This window comes from Rattus norvegicus, chromosome X, assembly GCF_021556685.1.
Source record: "Rattus norvegicus strain SHRSP/BbbUtx chromosome X, alternate assembly SHRSP_T2T, whole genome shotgun sequence".
Classification (NCBI taxonomy): domain Eukaryota; kingdom Metazoa; phylum Chordata; class Mammalia; order Rodentia; family Muridae; genus Rattus; species Rattus norvegicus.
Window position 1 is genome coordinate 36,747,016 of NC_141554.1, and position 6,093 is coordinate 36,753,108.

The 6,093-nt window shown below is 40.7% G+C and overlaps 1 pseudogene; it reads right to left on the reverse strand.

Moving 5' to 3' along the window:
- Positions 1-2,921: 2,921 nt before the first annotated feature.
- On the reverse strand, positions 2,922-3,589 carry Ndufaf4-ps5 (NADH:ubiquinone oxidoreductase complex assembly factor 4, pseudogene 5; annotated as a pseudogene).
- Positions 3,590-6,093: the final 2,504 nt, after the last annotated feature.

The following is a 6,093-nucleotide window of genomic DNA, read 5'->3' on the forward strand; positions in this document are numbered from 1 at the left end:
TTCCTCTAAGCTCCTGAACAATTCTAAATATATTGGCATGTATTTCTTGCATCTATGCCAAGGGCTTAAAATTTTCATCATATAAATATATTCCTAAATCAATATATTCCTCTTGATGTAATCTTCTGGTTTTTACCCCTTGGTCTACCCAGTACCCTAAAAATCCAGAAGTATGGGTGTCTTCTAGATCCTAATATCTTGGTAGATCCAGCAGCAACTTTGAAATATCTTCTGTCTTTCCCCTCAGAAAGCCACTATTCCTCTGCCAGGCCATATCTCCTATAGAAGATAAAAGTGCCCTGCTACAATTTGGACAACCAGAGGGTCACACTATATCAGAAGCTTTTTTACCTTTACTTCCCTACTGATTAGGTTCTGATGGACAACGAGATGTTGCTTTGCATATGAAATCTCATCCACAGGCTCCTGTGTTTGAATATTTGATCCCCATCTGATGATAGTGTTTGAGGAGATTGTGGAACCTTTAGGAAGCAGAATCTCACTGGATGAACTTGGCCACTATGAGAAGGTGTTGAAGTTTATAGTCCAGCCTAACTTCTTTTCTCTCCAATTCTTCTTCCTATTCTACCCAAACCTGAACAAGCAGCGTCATGCTGCTGCTTCTATAGCAGAGAGCTGCTCCTTCCACCACGCCTCCTATGCACTGAGATAAAATAAACCCTTCTGCTCTTAAGCTGCCGCTTGTTAATTGTTTGGTAAGAATAATGAGAAAAGTTACAGATGTGGCGGATGATCCCATTTTTAGACCAGGTGTCTTCACACTGCTCCTGGCATGAAACCTCTGAGTCGTGGGAATACTTAGGGAAATATAAGGATTGCATTGATGGAAACTCAGAGAAATTCACTGTAGTATACTTACAGCAATGACCTCAATTGAGCATTGATAGGGATCTCTGAAACCCACATTGCCCTTTAAATTGTCTTATACTGAGCCAAAGGAGCTGGGTTTTTATATACGATAACTTAAGCAATGTATCTGTAACTGATGTAGAAATGTGATATAGTGTGTCAGCCAAGGATAGTTACAACCATCCAAACAGACAACCCACCAATGCTGTCAAAACACTGAAAAACACCTTTCTCCAGCACTTTAAGTATGTAGTCTTCTCCTGATCGCCAGTTGGTTGCATGACATCTTGAATCTTTATCTAAAAGTGGTGAGGCTTGGCCTTATGCTTTATCATCTATGACCAAGGATAAAATGTGGCAAATGAAAACAACTGTCCTGAAAAGAAAATAAACTGTTTTATCTTGTATCGAAAACTTGTTTTCTTTTTTACTAGCCTTTTGTTCTTCAAATATGGCTTCCCTTTTGTCTTCTCCTCTCAGTTCGTCCTCACTACCCAAACTGGATTCACCCCTCTCTCTCTCTCTCTCTCTCTCTCTCTCTCTCTCTCTCTCTCTCTCTCTCTCTCTCTCTTTCTCTCGTGTAAAATGGAAGGATTTTATTGTTATACCATGTAAGAAACCATATTTATATCTTCTAATCACCTAGGAAACATGAGTCAGTACTACTGATTCACATACTCATCTTGAATTGAAGGAAGATGATTTTGACTTCATTTTTCAATATAATTTGCAATGATTAGAATTAGCATCCTCTCTTAAACTTCTGTACTTAACCACAAATAAGTAGGTATAGTTTGTTCACTGGAACTAGATCTGAAAAAGCTTACAAACTTTCCATTCGTCTCCCCTCTTTGCTGTTACTCTGCCTCCCTCCATCACCATGCTAAATTCCTCTCATCTTCCACATCATTTCCAGGGCAATCTCGAGGCAAGTATGGCTGTTTGTTCTTTTGAAAGAACCTGGACAAGCCCAGTTCCCCCAACTCCATTCTGTCCTCTTGAAATTGGTTTCGTTTGGCAGAATAAGTAAAAATATGAGTAGGATTCTAAGAACCTAAATTCTGGTCTCCTTGCATCATAAACTATAGACAACTCTGTCATAAGTTCTGTAGATACCCATTTTAACAGCAAGACTCTGTGCTTGCCTGGCCTTTTGTCATTTAACTTCACTGTTGGCCTGGAATTTACATAAGCAGAGTTCTACTTTTACAGAAATTCACTTTCAGAGAGGTCAAACAATGCGGCCAAGAACCCACAGGTACAGCTTGCCAGAATGAACCAAACTCATATTACCTCATTTGAGATTCTTTTTTTTTTTTTTCGGAGCTGGGGACCGAACCCAGGGCCTTGCGCTTGCTAGGCAAGTGCTCTACCACTGAGCTAAATCTCCAACCCTCATTTGAGATTCTAATACTGGAATGTGTCAGGCTCCAGAGTTTAAGTGAATGAATCGGTAACTTTCTAGGTCCCTTCAGGGATTTATTTTATACTTCTACTGGCTACTTTTTCTCCTAGAATGAAAACAGGTATAAATGTTTGGTTATCAAATCGAGTCCTCTTATTTTTAGCTGTTCATTCATATTTCTCTGATTTCTAAATTAAAGGAAGTTATTTGTTCAAATAGTCTTAAGTATTGCCTCTCAGAAAACTTTTCAAGTTACCTATTTCTATTTGTCAAGAGACAGCTAGTAGGTCACAGACACTAGTAATAATTCTAAAAAGTTATTTCATATTTAAAACCAATTTAAAACATTAAAAACCTTCAAGGATTTTTATTTTGTTGATTACTAATATATATTTTTCTTCCTTTGCACTCAGTTTCCTCTCTTTCTTCACTTGGGAAATATAGTCACTGTGTCTCACTGCTGATTATCTGCCCCTAACACAATGCCAGTCTTATAGGAGTCAGGAGGGAGGGCTCTTCTTTCAGTGTCTCCTCCAAAGAACAAACCATCCTAAATTGGAAAGTGAAACTTAATATTGAATCAGTCGGGCCACATGATCAATACTGCTAACACATAGCCAGGAACTACACATAAATTAGAAAAAAAAAAAACTATACGAACAATCCTGAAGAGGTCAAAGAGCTATCCAAGTTATGGCCCTCAATCACAGTAACTTGTATAGTTTATATACATGAAAATCAAGGACTCAGAGCTTGGGAGCGCACATAGGAAATTGTTTTGTGATTTTCTTCATTTTGATTGTATTGCTTTCCTGTCTTCAGGAGGAACGATTTTGACTTCAAAAGTAACGAAATATTTGAGAAGGGAATTTACATCCTTCAGTTCTAAATGGTATTCTTGGGTGATTTTCTCAGCAGTCCATGTCTCTGGAGAGAGTTTATGGTTATTGAGAAGGGTCAGTGCTTCTACAACAGTGATCTTGCCTTTGGGACTGTCCATGATATTCTTGTCAAAGTCATCTCCTATCGGCAGTCTGAACTCCTTTGGTTCTTGCTGTGGTTCAGTGGCTTTTACCAGCAAGGAAGGCACCGGTTCTTTGGAATTGACATATACATCTCTCAGTAAGGACAGCAGCTTGTTATCTTTCCTAGAAACTTCTTCCTCGATTTCTGGATACTGACCCAGGTGCTCCTACAGGAGACTGCGGGTGGAAGGGTGCTGGGTGCCATGGGGGGCTTCCTCTTGCTGATCTCCTGCTCCACTCGCTTCTCCACGTTGAAGTTCCTGAAGGCACGGGTCATGCAAGCCCCCATCTCTACCTGATGATGCCCTTAGTTCACTACGCACGTGGGGAGACACCGGCACAGATCCTCTTCTGTCTCTTTTTAGAGGACAAAGATGTTTCTAAGGGATAATGATATGATATCATATCATATGATATCATATCATATGATATGGTGTGATAAAACAAAAATTAACACATCAAACTAGGACAAAACAAATGAAGAAAAAGAGCCTAAGAAAAGTCACATAACCCAAATATATATGCAGAGACCTACTCATCCACATACTTAGGAATTCAAAAACACTAAAGTGGAAGCCATAATATATATGCATAGGACCTGTAGGGCAGACAGACAGAGACAAAACACAGAGACAGAGAAACATGGAGAGACAGAGAGATAGGGAGACATACAGAGAGACAGAGTATAAAATAAAAGAAAACCAATAAATTAAAATAAAAAAAATCGGGTTTTTAGCGGGAGTCCCAAACCCGCAGATCCCTGCCCACAGCAGCTCTCTGCTCCCAAACCATGTGGGAGAGAGCCCTCACCGCCTGGACAGGTGGGCACTCCTGAGACTGCAGAGCCTAAGAGACCACCAACACTGCCCACCCCTGCCCACATCCCTGGCCCAAGAGGAAACTGTATACGGCCTCTGGGTTCCCTTGGATAAGGGCACAGCAGAAGCAGGTCCTCTGCATCTGAGACATTGCCGGAACCTGAAGGGACGGACCAGATAAACAGCACTCTGCACCCAAATCCCGTGGGAGGAAGAGCTAAACCTTCAGAGAGGCAGACACGCCTGGGAAACCAGAAGAGACTGCACTCTGCACACATTACTGATTCCAGAGGAAAACACCAAACGCCATCTGGAACCCTGGTGCACGGAAGCTCCCGGAAAGGGCGGCAGAGATCTTCCTGGTTGCTGCCCCCGAGGAGAGCTCTTAGGCAGCACCCCATGAGCAAACTTGAGCCTCGGGACTACAGGTAAGACCAACCTTCCTGCTCCAAGAGACCTGCCTGGTGAACTCAAGCACAGGCCCAAGGGAACAGCTGAAGACCTGTAGAGAGGAAAAACTAAACGCCCAAAAGCAGAACACTCTGTTCCCATAACTGACTGAAAGAAAACAGGAAAACAGGTCTACAGAACTCCTGACACACAGGCTTATAGGACAGTCTAGCCACAGTCAGAAATAGAAGAACAAAGTAATACTAGATATAATCTGATGGCGAGAGGCAAGCACAGGAATCCAAGCAACAGAAACCAAGACTACATGGCATCATCGGAGCCCAATTCTCCACCAAAGCAAACATGGAATATCCAAACACACCAGAAAAGCAAGATCTAGTTTCAAAATCATATTTGATCATGATGCTGGAGGACTTCAAGAAAGACGTGAAGAACTCCCTTAGAGAAACACAGGAAAACATTAATAAACAAGTAGAAGCCTACAGAGAGGAGTCACAAAAATCCCTGAAAGAATTCCAGGAAAACACAATCAAACAGTTGAAGGAAATAAAAATGGAAATAGAAGCAATAAAGAAAGAACACATGGAAACAACCCTGGATATAGAAAACCAAAAGAAGAGACAAGAAGCCGTAGATATGAGCTTCACCAACAGAATACAAGAGATGGAAGAGAGAATCTCAGGAGCAGAAGATTCCATAGAAATCATTGACTCAACTGTCAAAGATAATGTAAAGCAGAAAAAGCTACTGGTCCAAAACATACAGGAAATCCAGGACTCAATGAGAAGATCAAAGCTAAGGATAATAGGTATAGAAGAGAGTGAAGACTCCCAGCTCAAAGGACCAGTAAATATCTTCAACAAAACCATAGAAGAAAACTTCCCTAACCTAAAAATAGAGATACCCATAGGCATACAAGAAGTCTACAGAACTCCAAATAGATTGGACCAGAAAAGAAACACCTCCCGTCACATAATAGTCAAAAAACCAAACGCACAAAATAAAGAAAGAATATTAAAAGCAGTAAGGGAAAAAGGTCAAGTAACATATAAAGGCAGACCTATCAGAATCACACCAGACTTTTCGCCAGAGACTATGAAAGCCAGAAGATCCTAGACAGATGTCATACAGACGCTAAGAGAAAAAAATTCCAGCCCAGGTTACTGTATCCTGCAAAACTCTCAATTAACATAGATGGAGAAACCAAGATATTCCATGACAAAACCAAATTTACACAATATCTTTCTACAAATCCAGCACTACAAAGGATAGTAAATGGTAAAGCCCAACATAAGGAGGCAAGGTATACCCTAGAAGAAGCAAGAAACTAATCGTCTTGGCAACAAAACAAAGAGAAGAAAAGCACACAAACATAACCTCACATCCAAATAAGAATATAACAGGAAGCAATAATCACTATTCCTTAATATCTCTCAACATCAATGGCCTCAACTCCCCAATAAAAAGACATAGATTAACAAAATGGATACGCAACGAGGACCCGGCATTCTGCTGCCTACAGGAAACACAACTCAGAGACAAAGACAGACACTACCTCAGAGTG